Raw genomic sequence first — 18,712 nt, 5'->3', positions numbered from 1 at the left:
TAAAAAGAAAGAAAAGAGCTGACAAAAAACAATTATTTGTTACAGCCACAGGTTCTGGAGCTCTTCCACTCTTTGCTAAATGCTAGCTTCATGAATGTAGCTACTTTGTTGACAACAATGCTGATTGAATGACCGAGTTAAAATACTAAAGACCTATGCAAATTTAACGCCTAGCCTATAATGTGGTAATCCTTATCACTTACCAATAGGGGATGAGACCTGAATTATGCAAATAGCTTCAGCGGCTGAGTAGATTTTGTTTTTTTCTGAAGTGGTCGCCATTTTAAAGTTACACTGTTGACAAAGGCCATTAGACAACAGGCATGGAATTGCATGACCTCCTCAACTGAGGAATTAGACAATTATACAAGAGGTGGCCAGCATCATGAGGAGATGATTTAGGCAAAAAAAAAAGTATTTTTGACAAAAATAACTTAGGCCATTATTTTAGGAAGGTGATGATATTACTTTTAAATGATTGTCATCAGCTGTCAAATACAAACTATAACAATAGCTTTAATCTTTGAATGTAAAAAGATTACCGAAGAAAAGGCAAGGTGTATTGTTCAGCTTTACAGTGTCTGTACATATTTTATTTGTGCACTGTCACATTGTGCAAATGGACATTCTTTTAGGAGTCTTCACCAGATTAGAAGAAAGCCCTGCATGGGGGGCTTGAGATCTTAGAGATCTGCCTAAAAGCATAAAGAGCTTGCCCATTAGGAGCTTTGGATGTTAGAAAGAGAACCTTCTGTGAAACCGAATTCTAAAAACAAGTACTGGTCATTTGTTCCTGCTCCAGTCTGTTAGGGGTTTTACTACAAACAAGATGCTGAAACGTATAACTAATATATATATATATATATTCTTTTTAGATTCAATATATTTACTGTTATTGATCAAATATGCTATCTCTGGTTTTTGTAAACATATACCTGCTGATACTGATTTTAACTGATTTTTCTTTTTAAGAACTATAATGTATAAAGATATAAAAACTGAACATATTTTTTCTAGAGGTGTATGAGAAAGCAGGCACTGTAAGGAGTGGTTTCTGCTGTTGTTTTATTTGAATAATTACAGAGTTTTAGAAAAGGCTCCAAAGGATCCTCTTGCATCAGCAATCAGGAGAAGAATGCAATATAGATAGATAGATAGATAGATAGATAGATAGATAGATAGATAGATAGATAGATAGATAGATAGATAGATAGATAGATAGATAGATAGATAGATAGATAGATAGATAGATAGATAGATAGATAGATAGATAGATAGATAGATAGATAGATAGATAGATAGATAGATAGATAGATAGATAGATAGATAGATAGATAGATAGATAGATAGATAGATAGATAGATAGATAGATAGATGAACAAAAAGTGTGAAACAATTAAACATTTTTATATTGTATATCCTTCAAAATGCCCCCCTTTGCTTTGATTGCTGCTTTGCTCTCTTAGCATTGTCTCCAAGTTTTCCAAAGAGAACAAAAAAGAGAAAAAACTTCATTGAGAGACAGCCAAAGGTTAATATTCATAATAGTCATTACAGCAAAGGGCGGTTAATGTAGGGAATCAAAAATATAAATATTTAGGAAAAAAAAGTCATGTGTGTGTATATATATATACAGTACAGACCAAACGTTTGGACACACCTTCTCATTCAAAGAGTTTTCTTTATTTTCATGACTATGAATATTGTAGCTTCACACTGAAGCATCAAAACTATAAATTAACACATGTGGAATTATATACTGAACAAAAAAGTGTGAAACAACTGAAAATATGTCTTATATTCTAGGTTCTTCAAAGTAGCCACGTTTTGCTCTGATTACTGCTCCGCACACTCTTGGCATTCTGTTGATGAGCTTCAAGAGGTAGTCACCTGAAACGGTTTTCCAACAGTCTTGAAGGAGTTCCCAGAGATGCTTAGCACTTGTTGGCCCTTTTGCCTTCACTCTGCGGTCCAGCTCACCCCAAACCATCTCGATTGGGTTCAGGTCCGGTGACTGTGGAGGCCAGGTCATCTGGCCGCAGCACCTCATCACTCTCCTTCTTGGTCAAATAGCCCTTACACAGCTTGGAGGTGTGTTTGGGGTCATTGTTCTGTTGAAAAATAAATTATGGTCCAACTAAACGCAAACCGGATGGAATAGCAAGCCGCTGCAAGATGCTGTGGTAGCCATGTTGGTTCAGTATGCCTTCAATTTTGAATAAATCCCCAACAGTGTCACCAGCAAAGCACCCCCACACCATCACACCTCCTCCTCCATGCTTCACGGTGGGAACCAGGCATGTAGAGTCCATCTGTTCACCTCTTCTGCGCTGCACAAAATACACGGTGGTTGAAACCAAAGATCTCAAACTTGGACTCATCAGACCAAAGCACAGATTTCCACTGGTCTAATGTCCATTCCTTGTGTTCTTTAGCCCAAACAAGTCTCTTCTGCTTGTTGCCTGTCCTCAGCAGTGGTTTCCTAGCAGCTATTTTACCATGAAGGCCGGATTCACACAGTCTCCTCTTAACAGTTGTTCTAGAGATGTGTCTGCTGCTAGAACTCTGTGTGGCATTGACCTGTTCTCTAATCTGAGCTGCTGTTAACCTGCGATTTCTGAGGCTGGTGACTCAGATAAACTTATCGTCCGCAGCAGAGGTGACTCTTGGTCTTCCTTTTCTGGGGCGGTCCTCATGTGAGCCAGTTTCTTTGTAGCGCTTGATGGTTTTTGCGACTGCACTTGGGGACACTTTCAAAGTTTTCCCAATTGTTTGGACTGACTGACCTTTATTTCTTAAAGTAATGATGGCCACTCGTTTTTATTTACTTAGCTGCTTTTTTCTTGCCATAATACAAATTCTAACAGCCTATTCAGTAGGACTGTCAGCTGTGTACTGTATCCACAACACAACTGATGGTCCCAACCCCATTTATAAGACTTGAAATCCCACTTATTAAACCTGACAGGGCACACCTGTGAAGTGAAAACCATTTCAGGTGACCACCTCATGAAGCTCAGGGAGAGAACGCTAAGAGAGCAAAGCAGTAATCAGAGCAAAGGGTGGCTATTTGGAAGTATAAAGATTTTTAGAGTTATTTCACACTTTTTGTTTACCACATAATTCCATGTGTGTTCATTCCAAGTTTTGTTGCCTTTGGTGAGAATCAACAAGGTAAATTTTCATGAAAATAAAGAGACATATTAAGTGAGAAAGTTTATCTAAAACCTTTGACCGGTAGTGTATATGGTGAATTATGTTTCTAAAATAAATTAACTTTACAGTAACATTCTAACTTATTGAGACTGAGACCACACTGAGTCCCAGCATACATAAAAATTAAAACCATATGTTTTATAAATACCATGTAGACTTGTGTTCTTAGTATTTTTGTCTAGTCATATCATCACTGCAACATTCACCAAAAATATTGCATATTGCATGTTATTCTGATATTGCACAGCCCTAATTCATATGAATAAAAATCACCAAGTTTGGACATCAAATTAAGTGACGAGAAGAAAAACTCGTTTTATACTCTTTGCATCTCTTTAGCTGAGAGTCGTCTGTATCAGTAAGACCTTGAAAATATTAAACAACTACAAAAGCAAAGCTCCAGCTTGAAGATACTTGAATTCAGAGTGAGTGTCTTCAAAACAATCTCTGCCAGGACACTGTGAACCAGCAGCTTTGTACTTTTCTGCCACTTGTTTACCCTGAGTTTTTATTTCATTTCAGAGGTAACCCATAGCAACAGCATCAATAATTTGGGACGCTTCCTTTATCCTTCAAAGACATGGGTGCCTTCCTTTCAGAAGATTGGTACAATATTGCTTGACACACAGCTGCTGGTGTGTCTGGAAGCACCGTAAGGAGGGGTGAACCAAAGAAACACAAACGTGGTGTGCCCTACACCACAGGTTTTACTTTTTATTGCTGTGCTTCATTGGGACATTCATGTTTGTGTGTTTGTATTGCATCCACCTTGAACATGTCGATAGGACAAAAGTTGGTGCATGTCCATAATTATGCAGCCATCCAATTAGAAATTATCCATAATAGCCTATTAGAGCAAGAGCATTCAACTCTAATTGTGTTAGACATAAGCGATCAAAGCTGGTCCTGAAAGGAGACCTTGGCTCTCACTCATTTCTCTTTCATCAACTGTAACCTTTTAATAGACAACAGTCAATGTCATAATGTATCACATCAAGCCAGAAGTAACATTAAAAGGAGGCAACACTGGAAGGATGTTTATTACTTCCTTTTAAAAGAGACTAGTAGTGATGAAGCAACACATTTTTAGGATGACAGAACAACTCTTTCATGTTTATGGTACACTGATATTAAAAGCAATAAGCTTCCATCTTTATCTTTTTTTTGTTTTGTTTGCTCAACACAACTTGCATTCTGTCAGATCAGATGCAGACCCACAGAACTTTCTGCATTGCTTCAGGCCAGTTGAACTGTTTAAAAGTAAAATTGTAAAATTTTTACTATTAAATAATCTGAAATAAAGTTTTGAAGTTTGAATTACATTTTATGGATTGTCTATTTGCAATCAGGGCAAAGTCTCACACGATGTAAATTTATTTATTTTGAATGCTAGTACATATTAATTCATACTTCACATCCATTTTAAGAAAGTTTTTAAAAAGAAAATGTCAAAAATTATTCACACGAAACCTCCCAAACTCTCCCAAGATTTGCTAATTTGTGTTCGTGTGAAATATCAAAAGTCTTACTGCTAAAGAAAATGTTTTTACTTCCCTCAAGTTGAGAAATCTAGCCCTTTGCTTTTGGCTGTTTTGATTCAGGACAGAGCAAATCAACTAGGGATGTCCCAATCAAGAATGTATGTCCCAGATACCATTCCAAGTAAATTTAGGTTATGCATTTGCCAATACAGAGTCCCAGACAACACTGAAGGTAAAATCAATGCCATGTATGTGTCTGGAAAGTATCTTTGAAATGCAGGAGAAATAACACTACCTATTATCAGTATTACACTTGCTCATTTACCAATTCAGTACATTGCAATCTTTGCTATCAGTTTTTCTTGACAGCCACATTTATTTTGTCACAACTGGAGTTTCTGCTGGCCAGCATTAATATGCAGCTCCAATGCAATGTTAGCTAGGTTACGAAAGCTACTTTATTATATGTTAAAGCTATGCCAAAAACAGGCATATATTATAATTTTTCTATCAAAATATCTATATTAACACAGACGAGTCAACTCTTAAATTACCTCATATCTTTCCCCTGCTGCTGTTTGCACAAGGAGCAATTTGCTTAAGTGCTAGGCTACCTTTAGTATGTTTCTTATAGAAGTAAAATAGTCTCATTAGAATCCGACATTTTTTTACACGTTGAATTTATAACACTGAATTTTTATCCTGTGCAATTATGTATGTGAATTTTTTTTGTACTTAACATTTGCCAGCAAAAATTCACCTGCAAGAATTCGCCTGAAAAAATTCGCCTGCGGAGATTCACCTGCAGAGATTCACCTGCAGAAATTCACCTGCAGAGATTCACCTGCAGAAATTCACCTGCAGAGATTCACCTGCAGAAATTCACATGCAGATATTCACCTGCAAAAATTCGCCTGCAAATGTGTTAACATTCTGGTGACTCAAGCCAAAGCAATCAGCACTCGATCGAGTCGAGCATCTTTTAGCCAATCAGATTACACTTATTTGATCACGTGACACACCGTTGCCTTGGGCAGAGGCAAGTCTCTTAACAGTTTGCTGGATAGTGGCTTTATGAAGATCAGTGATGAGATTTTTCTGCCAAAAATATATTATTAACATCCATTTGAGATTTGGAATTTTTGTTTTCATCTAATGGAACTGAATGAAATGTTTGACTGACCTGATGACAGCTAGTGCCCCAACCCTGTCCGCAGATGCTCTTGTTTTGAAGTAACCGGAAGAAGCGGCAACACATTTGCAGATGAATTTTTGCAGGTGAATTTTTGCTGGTGAATTTTTTCAGGCGAATTCTTGCAGGTGAATTTTTGCTGGCAAATTTTAAATACAAAAAAAAATTCATATACATAACGGCACAGGGTAAAAATTCAGTGTTATAAATTCAAAGTCTAAAAAATAATAATAATAATAATTTTTTATTAGGTAGTGTTTCAGCTGCTTTTCACCACACCACCAACAAACAGTAAGAAGCTCCAGTCAACACAGTCTGTCTTTGACTAATAAAGTTATTGTAACAGGCTAAAAACACTTCTATTCTTAGAGAAAACCCAGGTTTTGTCATGGAGTGACATTTTTGGACTTTATGGTTTCTTTTGCTAAGTCCTTAGATCTTAGGTTGTTGTGCTACCTCCAGTTCTCAGTTTCCTTTAGTTCGTGTTTATTCTTGATTCTGTTTTATCTTGGTCTGTAGTTTTTGTTTAGGTCTGTTTCACTGTTTTGTTAATCAGTCCCTTTCCTCATGTCTTAGTCTTATTAGGTTCACCTGCTCCCTCTGTCTCCCTGCGTCCATGTCACACCTGTTCCCTGTTTCTTTGATTACCTGCTTTTTGTTCCACTCTTTGTGCTCTGTGTATATTAGTAGTTCTGTTTGCTTAGTTCCTCACTGGTTCGTTCTGTTACTACCCCGTTCCCTACCATGTCTATGCTTTGTCTATGCTTCGTTTGGAGACTATGCTACGTTTTTGCTACGTTTTTGCCTTAAGTGACCTGCAGAGTTCATGTAAGTTTTGGACTGTACTTATGATTCATCCCTGCAGTGTTTTTGTTACGTTTTGGATATTTTTTGAATAAACAAGGAAGTACTAAGATGCGGCTACCGAGCTCTTGTCTGCGCTTTGGTCCAACCCACAGTCCTCCTCCGACAGGTTTGTTAGATCAACATAATATGGCCTATAGGTAAGCCCAAAATTATTCATGCCCCAGGTTAGATTTTGATTTAAAGTAATTTTTACTCAACCAGGAAGTTTTTTTTGTTAAGGAATGAGCCAGGTACGCCCCCCTAAAAAACAAATCATGGGCATTGTTTCTCTATTTTAATTTAGATTTTAATAAAAAAATATTTACAACCTTCTTAATGATCCATAGAAAAGCTTGTATTGGCATTAGATGCACCGCCAATCCCTTCCAGCTGACCATCTTTTTGCCGGTTTTCACTGGTATTTTTGATGATTCATGTTTTGCAATGAGGTTTTCCGGGTCATATTTACCTAAATATAATCTAAGCTTTCAATCTCAGTCTTTGAGATTGAAAAGACCCCTTGTGATCACCCTAATCTGTAGCTTACTCTGTAGATCTTTCCATTGGGTTCTAGGTGGGACTCTGACTGGGTCAGTCCACAACATTAATATTACTTCCAGTCGAAAGGAACATGTTGTAGCTATACCAGCCAAACCCCACAGACAGATGACCAACAACCAAGAACAGGATACACAGGGGCACTTCACAAATAAATTTACCAGTCATACAGCATACTATGGTTTTACTAGTTTGTGTCTGGAGACTTGGTTAATGCTGTATTGAAGACTTAATCCTGTGACTTTTACCATGTGACCAGTTCCATATTTTGTAAATTAAAGTGTCAGCAGTTTGCCAACTTTCAACATCATGTACAGTACTGTGCAAAAGTTTTAGGCAGGTGTGAAAAAATGCTGTAAACCAAGAATGCTTTTAAAAATGGAAGTGTTAATCATTTATTTTCATCAATTAACAAAATGCAATGAATGAACAAAAGAGAAATCTAAATCAAATCAATATTTGGTTTGACCACCCTTTGCCTTCAAAACAGCATCAATTCTTCTAGGTTCACTTGCACACAGTTTTTGAAGGAACTTGACTGGTAGGTTGTTTCAAACATCTTGGAGAACTAACCACAGATCTTCTGTGGATGTAGTCTTTCTCTTCATGTAATCCCCGTCACACTCCATGATGTTCAGATCAGGGCTCTGTGGGCGCCATACCATCACTTCCAGTAAGTCTTGTTCTTTATGCTGAAGATAGTTCTTAATGACTTTGGCTTTATGGTTGGGCTTGCTGACTTAAGATTTTGTAAATTGATAGAAACAAACAATCATCATTGATATTTCTGAAAGCATTCTTTGTTTAAAGCATTTTTCACACCAGCCTAAAACTTTTGCACAGTACTGTACCTCTTCAGAAAATATTTCTTTGGATCCCAGAGCCATAGCTGAAGTGAAAACATATCTTTCTACCAGCTTCTCTATAAAATATTTGCCTTGCACACATTTAGTAAGAAACATAAAGATAATGATTCTGTGCCAGCAACAAATAAGTTAAAAAAACTCACCCCGACAAATGATATTGTTTTCCTCTATCTCAGCTTGTAAGCTCTTAGCCAAAGTTATAAACATGATGACATTAGGATTTCTTTAAAGAAAAACTGGAGGATGATGAAGATTTGTTGTCTTGGACTTATTGTTCTTCCCCTGGAGTCATTATTTAGTGAATGTTGGTAAACAAAGTATTTTTGTTCTTACTACTTTTTTTCTGTACATGTGCCACCATTTTCCTTGACAATCAGTGATAATTCTGACTGAAAAGGCAGACATGAAACCCAGGTTCTAAATGATGCAGGTAGCTTTTAATTCTGCCTACCAAATGTGGCAATAAAGAAAAGATTTATATGTGAGAACTCGTCTACGGAGCCCTGCAAGTGTCAGCGGGAAAGAAAATCAAAGCCGGTGGAAATCCGTGCTCATGCTTTACTAAACTGTGTGCTCAGTTTTTCAATCTGTGCGTACTAATTACACGACTGTGCTCTCACATTTCTCAGTGACATCTATCGAGATATCTCAGTGTAAGAAAAATAAAGCCATATTACAAGCTGTGAAGTGTGCTGATTAAAACATGGCCGTGCTTTAAGTTTATATATGACAAAAGATCCACTGAATATACCTCGCAGGTGTGGGCCATGCGTTCAAACTCTGGACAGATGTCACTGAGTAAATCTGCACGCACGGATTGCAAAATTAAGCGCAGTTTATCAAACTGTGCAGACGGATTGCAGAAAGAAACTGGCTTGGTTTCTTTAGATGAAAATTCAGAATGAAAGACTCACCTGCACCGTCTCCACCTTCCAATGACTCTTCTGTGCGTCTCCCGGCCTTCCAATCAGCATCCTGTCCGTCTGATTCTTCATCCAATCACATTCCGACGCCTTGCTTTTAAAGGACCTTCAGCTGTGTTCATCCTCGCTTGTCAGCTGAGCTCATCCCTCCTCCACCCCACCTCCATCATCTTCCTTCACATCTACTCCTGGCTTCCTCGCTCCCTGGCCGCCAATCCACCACCAGTGTCAGATCAGGGGGAAGACATCTCTAAATCTAAGCCTTGCAAATGTTCATCTTAGCTCATATCATTCTCAGCATTCATGTCTTCCTCCCAGGTCCGAGAGCCAAAGAAATAACCTTGTAATTTCACATAATTAAAACTTTTATAATTGCCATCCCTTTCTTTGTGAGTCTTTTCAGATTGAAGTACCCGCTGACACTGTCCGGGGTCCGCAGTCTTCTCTGTGAAGCTACTTGTAAAAAGAAAAGGTGAAACAGTGCTGTCTACTTCATGCTGTGTACTTCTATTAGTGTTTGATTCATATGTATCTGCAGAAATAATTTTGCCGAAAAGGAAATAGCCACCAGCAAAACTAAGAAAAAGCTCTATAATCATCACATATGATCTAATGTGTCCATATCTATGACGGATATGTCTTGTTATGTTAACATGAAAGGCCTTCTGGCTACTCTGGACAATATCTCAGCCTCTTTAGTTTTTTTTCTCTCTAATACTGAGCCTGGGTCAGCTTCTTGTTATGTCGGCTTTCTTCCCATTACAGCTCTATTAGGTTGTCCTTTATTGAGCATTCAGCATGTTGTCCAAAGCTGTGTCTGACTGTAACGTTATAACAGATCTCCATCTTCCCATTCCTTTTCTCTTTTTCTTTATCTGTCTTTTTAACACATGTACGGATTGCATTTTCTCTCCTTTTCCCTACCACTGATTGCGGCTCTCCTGTAGTTTATTTGCCATTGCTGATTGCCTCTGTAATGCATTGAAAACATCCTGGGTGGCTTTTCAGAGCAAATCGCTTCATATTGTTTTACTGTAGGGCCTAATCTAACTGGACTGGGGAACCATGTAGAAATCTCCGCAGTTAGGGACAAAAAATAATGGTTAACTCTCCTCCTGGCCATCTCTGGTGGACTCCCAAGTATTCATGCAATGAAAAAATAGCTGAGGCATAAAGTATAATGTGCTCGTTTCTGTCAGGTGAAGATCTTGCTGTAGACTCTTCCTCCTGCACCTGCACCATTCTCTCTGTTTTCTATCACAGGATCAACACGTCTCATTAAGGTCTACTCAGTGAGATTAGGGGAGGTCGGTTATTTTACCCCCTGAGTATCTAATGAAACTCTGTAGGGATGAATCCTGCCATCTGAAATTGACATCTGCCATTTTTCTTGGCTTCAATTCCAACATTTTTATAATTACTCACACAATGAAAATGTTCAATAAATCAGTTGCAGGTTGTTAATTGAACAAGATGCCAATTTCAGATATCAATGTCTCTTGAAATGTATATCTTCTTTTATCTTTCGCTTTGAAAATCCACTTTATCTGCCTTTTTTTAACAAATCCTAAATTCTTTTTGGAACTCACATTTTAAGTGAAGTTTTTGAACATGTAAGTAAAGGTATACAAATGTGAGTTATGCATTACCTTGTAGATTTGTATTTGAAAGGGGAAACAGGACAGATGCGCAGCATAACATTCACAAACCTAACAGTCCTAGTTACAGGGATAACCTAATCAATTTACAGGGTACTTTGAATTAAAGCATTTGATTCTTATACACCATTCACTTTGTCATAATGTGTCCATTCCTCTTATAATCTCTAGTTTATAAGAGTTACACTAGTAGTTCAGTTATACACCAATTCCTTGTTATTGCTTTTTTACATGCTATCAGCAGTATTTTGGTTAAATATTGATGTTGTACGGTGATATAGTTGTTCAAAGTAGATAATTTTAGCAGTCACACCATTCAGGGATGTCACATGTTGTGCCTCCTTTATAAAATAATCCCTCAAGAGCAGGGCCTCTTTTGCTTCCATGATCCAGTTTGTTTTCTAGCGCTTTAATTCTCTGTTTGATCTTTGTGATTCTTGTAGCTTGTGTTGCTAGCACTGTTGTTGTTTCTATGAGGCAATGGAAATGTCCTACATAAAATACTTGACTTCTTTCATTTCTCTTTGAATTTCTTCTTTGAATGTGATGACCGCCTTTTTCAGTTTGGTTTTAAAGTCCTGGATTTATTTTCCAATTTTCTTCAACCCCATTCCAATCGCCCCAGCGGCCATGTTCTCCACGTTTTCCTCCTCTCCCTCCATGCCGTCTGTTTCGGATCTGTCTTCGTTGGTCAAATCAAGTTGTTTTTCCGGGTTCTTTTGGTTTTCCTCCCCTCTCCGTCTGTGTTTTAGGTATATACATTTTTCAGGATTACGGTGTTTTGGGATTTTCTTTTTCCGAGTATTGATCAAAAGCTAGTCAGCTCACCCGGAAGCAACAAGTCCTGAATTTGAGGGGCCTTAAGACAATACTTGAGGCATCTTTGCCATCAGTTCACTGCATTCACCAGAAGCATCTGAACATTTCCTGAAAATTATTTGAAGATCCCTTAAATTTGAACAGTCAAGGACATATATTTCAAGAGATATGGACATCTGAGAGAATTGTTTTCATAAACTTAGTCTCTGTACTCTGTACCTGTACACGAATCATGGTTATAAAGCACTTTAGTTACCAGAAAGCTATAGCCGTGGACTGTTGCTCCATTACCACTATTTGGCTTCTACCACATGTCTAATTTTGTGGTAATTTTATGATTTCACTACAAAGTGTGTACTATTAGAATACTATTATGCATAAGAGATGTCCCTGATTCTGATCCGAGTGATTGAATATTATCCATTTTCCAGTATTTATCAAGTCCAATAACAATGTTATTACAATAACAATAATGTTGTTATATAATATAATATAATAATATAATATAATATAATATAATATAATATAATGTTAAAATCAGGGCTACATGTATGACCGAATTTTCTTCCAAAATGAGGTTTTGCAGCACTGGCCTAATAATCCCCTTCATCAACAATTAAGTTTGTTACGAAAGCTGTATTTTATAATTTAACGTTTATTTAACCAGGTATGTTAAGAACAAATTCTTACCTACAATAACAGCCTGACACTATAATTGTTATGATTTGGGGTGTTTGGTTTTTGGTTTTGGGTTTTTTCTCTTATGATTGTTTTCCAAGTTGTTTTGTTTTGGATCCTGCTTCCGCTTATTATTTTCCTGGTTGTGCTTTAGTTTCTTATTATTGTTTTCTAGTTCATGTCTTGCAAGTTATGTGTCTCTTTATTAGTTTGTATCATTGGATTTCTGTTTTGCCCCAGTCACGTTTCGTTTTCACTCCCTGCATCTGTCAACCAGTAATCAGCTTCATTCGGTCCACCTGCAGCATGCAATCAGTCTTTTTCGTTTCACCTGTACTGTGCTCCATATACAATACTCCATCATTCTGTTTATCGCTTATCGCGGAAACATCACTTCTCTTTGTTGTCTGTGCCAGTTATGCCTGTTTTTGTTAATTCCTGCATCCACCCGATGGGATATCTGTTTGCTTAAAATAAAACCATTTTTACTTACGGTCAATCCGCCTGTCTGTCTGAATTCTGGGGTCCACTCCGATCAGTTATCCTGACATTAATGTTCTGACGGTGTACTACCTCAAACACGCATAGCTTTATCATATATTATAATATAGCTTTGTTTCTGAAACTGTATCTGACTCGACACACACAGTGTTCTGAAAAAGCCCTTCGTGCTCCCGTCAATGGTGTTTTCATGTTTACTCTCAGCTCAAAATGTATTTCCATGTTGTTCCAGTTGATTCTCTGCTGACTACATATACAAATACGGTTTCTGCCCTGCTTCATAGTGATATGCTTTTGACATTACAATTTTTTGAAACAAGTTTTTCTGTTCTGTGAAGCTGTGATAGAACTGGTCTAACTGGCACCTAGAGATGTGGAGCTATAGCAGACATTACAGTCTCTCTTTCATTGTGACTGTCATTGTAAAGGATTAAAAAGTAACTTTTTGGGAAATCGGAGTAAAAATGCATCTTACAAAAAGGCCAGAAAGTTTTGATATGAAAGTTGTGGAGGAAGAGTGTAAAGCATTTTGGGTGGACTGAACTTTTCCAACATTATAATTCAGTCATATCAGTTCAAACCATTCATTCACTTTTATTTTCTGTTAACTTTAGATATTAAGATATGTAGATATTAAGTTGTGATTCTCTGTTTAAAGAATTACAGTTCTGCAAAGGTGATAAAAAACTGTTGAGGTATTTTTTACATCAGGTCTGTTGGAGTTGTGACACATCCAAAAATATGCAGGACAGACCATGCTTTCACATGTGTGGATGGCAGTTAGGACACTAAAGCTTAATGGGCAGCCAGGTATAAAAGCTTTGCTCCAAGTGCAGGGAAATTAGGTTTGTTTTAAAGTCATTTGTATGTTTCAACCTGTAAAAAATAATAATAAAAAAATGAAAACCTTAAAACTGATTTTGTTGAATGTTCCATAAACAACACACATGGACAGTCTTAAACCCTCTACTGCCTCTGTAAAGTTATATAAAGTTTCAGACTTAATGTCTTCTAAATTCTTCAGTTCTGAGTGTAAGTAGTATTATAACTGCAGTAAAACATGTCCAACTCTGATATATATAATCTAAGGTTAAATTCCATCTCACTTATCTGGAGTACTTCAGAGATCCTTGATGAACAGTTGCTCCTGCAGCCCTTTGCACATATGAATCTGAGCTAAAAGGATCCTCTGAATGCCAAATGACTGCTTTTTTCACATCATCATCAGCATTTTGGGGCCTAAAAGCCTTTAAGATTGACAGTTCAGCTGTTTTTGTCCTTAAACAATGCTGTCCCATTAGAACAGATTTAAAATTTTATGTATTCTACTAAAGGATTTATACTTTGTCTTCTCTTATGCCAGGTTGCAGATGCTGCGGTGAAGAATCTGAAGATAAAGAGAAGACTCTGAAGACCCCTTAAAGGTCCATCTGTGTGTGTTTGTGTGAACGATAACTTTGAAAAGCACAGCTGTTTAAGTCTGGGCCAAGAAGAAACTGAGATTAACTGTATCTTTTTTATGCACTCACCCCATATTTAAGCTGGATATGGGTCAGACGGGTTCTTTTTATATTCTGTTCTCATTATAATTTTGGGTCGCTCAGCTTTTTTGCACTGAGAACTCCTGAAAAAAATCAGAAAAGTCCCTGATCTGTCACAGAGAGTTGGTCATTTGTTAATATTTATAAGGGAGGAGGACTGTGTTTTATGTGGAATACTACAGAAAAGTATAACAGCTGCACATGGGACCACTCTGCTACAAAAACATTAAAGGTTGCACTGTGTATGTGCTGCACCTCTCTTTAAATGCGTCAGACTTGGCCGTGCACGCTGCTGTGCCAGGCTGGTCCCAGAGAGGGAAGCGGAAAAGAGAGGCAGGGGGGTAGGGGTCAGAAACTGCAGGGTCGGTGTCCAGGAATAGAAGCGGTCAGATGGGGCAGCATTGATCAGCAGGAGAGGTCATCGGATCAGCTGATGGAGACCGCAGGTGGCTCTGAGCCATGCACACATCTTAAAACACTGTGCTGTTGGTACAAAGTGAGAAGATTGTGTTACACCTGATGGACATATGCGGCTTTGTGGTTCACTCAACAAAACAGTGCTGGTGAAATTTCACAGTTTGGTCAACTGATCATGAAATTGAAGCTTAAATTATGCAAAGTGCATATAAAATGTCAATGTACAGTGTAGATGCATACATTTTAACAAAAACAATGTATATAGTCTGAGCAAAGCACAGAAAACCTGGACAGTAGTATCTGATTAGTTAAAAACTTTGAAATTGATTTTAACTACATTATTTCTTTTTTCTTTTATCATTTTAATAACAGCTTTAAATCTTAACACACACACACCTTTAAATTCATAAAACAACTAGAACAAGATGTTCAACAACAAATTGCAGCATTATCTGTAATAAAGATTAAAAGAAGGTAACAAAAGGGAAATGAAAGAATAATCCCTCTCCAGAACGGAACCAGATTCACCTCGTTGCTGACCCTATCTAAATTTCTTAAACCTAGCTTCAGATTGGCTTTACGGTGCCTTGCAAATGTATTCTTCACCGTTAAACTTTTCACATTGTCATGATAATAACATATTTCACTCAGATTGTGTTTGATTGAGAAACACTGCGTAATGCATAATTGTAAAGCGGAAGAAAATGGTACATGATTTTAATTTGTTTTTTACTGAGAAAAATATGAAAAGCCTTGCATGCATTGGTATTTAGCCCCATTTATTCTGTTACTTTTAATTAAATCCAATGCCGAATTGCCACCAAAAGGCAGCTAAGAAGTAAATAGAGTGGACCATAACTAATAATTAAATAAATATCACTCTCACTGCAAAAGAGGAAAATCTTACCAAGTATATTTTTTTAACTTTTAGTCAAAACCTCTCATCACACTTAATATAAGTCAAAACCATCTACAGAGATAAATTTAAGTGAGATATAACAACTTGTTTTGAGACAATGCATCTTGAAAATCTTGATAAATGAAATTGTCATGAAAACCTCTTGTTTTGAGTAATTTCTTAAATGAAACAAGTTTTTGTTTTGACATTTCAGCTGAGAAGTTCCTGTGAGGTTTGTAAAACATAAAGTCTTGTTTCAAGAAAACAAATGAACTTGAATTAAGACAAATCTGCTTTATTGATAGTCAACAACGATATTAACAACATGCCCAAATCAGTGCATTACAAAACATTCTATAAGTGTAGCTATTTTTGATACATTTCTGTCAAAACAAACTCTCAAATTCTCTGTTCTGTTGCACTCTGGACCGATTCCACATACTATTCCAAAGGTAATGAGCACAAATACTGTTCTATACTACAGTAATTGGCAATGCTCTAAAACATTGTTTGGTCCAAATACCCAGACTTACCACTGAGTCAAGACTGACATTTGATGATATCTGTCAGGTCCTATTTCACTTCAATGTACATGCTATTATTAAAATTCACATAAGAGTATGGTGTATAATCAATACGCTTGTCTGCATCCATGAAAATATTGGCTTGAGCTAGGGAGGGAAAAATACTAAGATGAAAACAGGTTGGAGAAGGGTTATAATGCTGCGAATGCATTTCTTAATGCTAGTCAGGAATGCATACTTAAAGGTAATTTGTCTTAAAATGCAATGTTCAAACCTTAATTTAAGTTGGTTTTGGACCTGGATCCAGAGCATTGCCACACTTGTGAAACTAAGAATGAGTTAAATAAATTTTAAAACAAGAGGATGACATTCAAGCTGAAAAATAAAGATGCTACCTTTGAGGGGAAGGACACTACTTTTGGGCATCAGAAGCTTATTATGAGACACAAAAGCTCATAATTGTAGTAAAATACTGCTCAGAATGAGTTTTCATGGATAGTTTCAAGATTCTCTATGTATTGTGAGGCTTTAATGCAATGTCTTATTTCTAGAAATCTTGTCAAGTTAATTTTCACTTGTTCCATTGGCATATTTTGTGGCTTATTTCAAGCCAGAAAATCTCATTTTAATTTTTTTTAACTTATTTTTGAAGTGGCATTTTTTCCAATGCTCCGGTGAGATCTTCATTGGATCTGCAGCAGTTTGTCGAGATACATGCTATTCACATTTACCTCCTGCCCTGCTCCAGGCTCTGACCCACCCGGAAGTCCGGAAGCTTGATGAAGATCCTGTTCTTTGATTTCTCTAGTACTTTTAACACTGTCCAGCCTGGACTTCTAACGGTCAAGTTGGAGTTGTCAAGAGTGGACCACCATCTGTCAGAGTGGCTGCAGGACTACCTCACTAGCTGCCCGCAGTATGTGAGGACACATGGCTGTGTGTCTGACAGGTTGGTCTGCAGTATGGGGGCTCCACAGAGAACTGTGCTGGCACCGGTCCTCTTTACCCTCCACACTCCAAACTTCTCCATCAATGCTTCAGGCCGCAATCTACAAACGTTCTCAGATGACTCTACTATAATTGACCTCATCGCAGAGGAGGACTACTCAGAGTGTGATCAGTGGACACAGGACTTTGTGGAAATGTACCAGCAGAACCATCTTTTAAATTCCAAGGAGCTGGTGGTGGATTTCTGCTGGCGCAGACCCACCACTCTGATGTCCCACAAGGCTTTGAGAAACTGTGACCAGACCTAGATGGTTCTTTTGGAAGAAATAACTTTAACAGAGGGATATTTGCAAAACCAGTCACCATAAGGACAGTTTCTTCCTACCAAGTAACGAACACAGTCCCCAGATCGATAATATGCATATTTTCAATAATTTAACCTTGCCTTTTTCTTTTGTAAAAACACTATATTTAAACATATTTACAATAAAAAAACATAACTTTTATTTCCAATCAAATTTCATATATTTATATTTAAAACGACTGTACATTGAGAGCAAGGTGGAACCAAAGTCAAATTCCTAGTTTGTGTGCACAAACAAGGCCAATAAAGCTGATTGTGATTCTGACTACTCATGATTACCCCCCACACTGAAAGTACTAATAAAATATTATTTTAGAAATCTGAAACCAGAAATTTTGTGAGGATCCCAACACTATTCACAAGTCATGAAAGATAAAAATTAAGCAGCATTGATGCTGCTGGTTTAGCTCTTCAGGAGTCCATTGGGTTTGGACTCACTGATCTGTGAGGAACTGACACTCTGAGAGACAGTCTGACAGCGTTTTACTCTGAAGCAGCCCTCTGTTTGCGCTGTAGTTTTCCCACCTGCAATCACTCCATCTTCTCCACTGTCTCACCCTCTAAGGCTCGGAGGCTCAGAGCTGTTGAAACATGGGCGGATAGATTTTCCTTTCTGCTATGTAGAGCCTGAAGTCCCTGATGAAGGCCGGTGATCCTAGTGCTCCCTGACAGCTCCAACACATTTTTTTGTCTGTCTTCTTGTTTAGATTTAGAAGTTTTCCTTCAGTTTTAAAATCAACTTTCTTCAGTAAGTTAAACTGTTTTGTTGCCAAAAGAACATCAAGTTTCTTATGCAGTCCAGATTTATGTTAGAGCTAAAGCTTATTGTCTCTTCAGCCTTTTGTAATGTCTGAGCTCCTGCACCCTGTTGGCGTTCAGACGCCTTGGAGCTCCTCCGGCACTTGGACCCCGGAAACAGTCACTCACTCTATCTAAAGACTTTTAAAATGAACGACTCTCAACCAGTTTCTAACTTTTAGCTCTTTTAATCTAAATTAAGGCAGAGGAATGATTACAGAGATCAGCGCTGAGGCTCCCGTCTCGGACCGACGCCGTCTGTTAGAGGATTACGAAGAGCCTCGATAGAAGGTCACATATAGTTTTATATCTGGTACTCCAATGCAATGGATGTTCTCTCCCTCAGTGATTATCAGTAGACTATGTGTCAACATTGTGGTGTCTATCTGTTAGATTGTGTAGTAGCGGGTGTCCATACTTAATCTAAGTGTGCTGTAGCTTTCTAATCAACCCAGTTATACCAGCTGCTCCACTATCAATTTAT

General features: G+C 37.6%; 1 protein-coding gene across 1 annotated transcript in view; it reads left to right on the top strand.

The window, feature by feature from the left end:
• The window catches only part of LOC124868773 (endonuclease V-like), an 80,183-nt gene extending 62,488 nt beyond the window's left edge, over window positions 1–17,695 (top strand). Inside the window, exon 9 of the mRNA XM_047366346.1 lies at window positions 14,102–17,695. The gene's annotated coding sequence lies outside the window, so the exon portion shown is untranslated. The remainder of the gene's footprint in view (window positions 1–14,101) is intronic.
• The last annotated feature ends 1,017 nt before the right edge of the window (window positions 17,696–18,712 follow it).

Source organism: Girardinichthys multiradiatus, chromosome 5, assembly GCF_021462225.1.
Source record: "Girardinichthys multiradiatus isolate DD_20200921_A chromosome 5, DD_fGirMul_XY1, whole genome shotgun sequence".
NCBI lineage: Eukaryota > Metazoa > Chordata > Actinopteri > Cyprinodontiformes > Goodeidae > Girardinichthys > Girardinichthys multiradiatus.
Note: the sequence above shows the minus strand (reverse complement) of the source record. Positions and strands in the feature narration are given on the sequence as shown.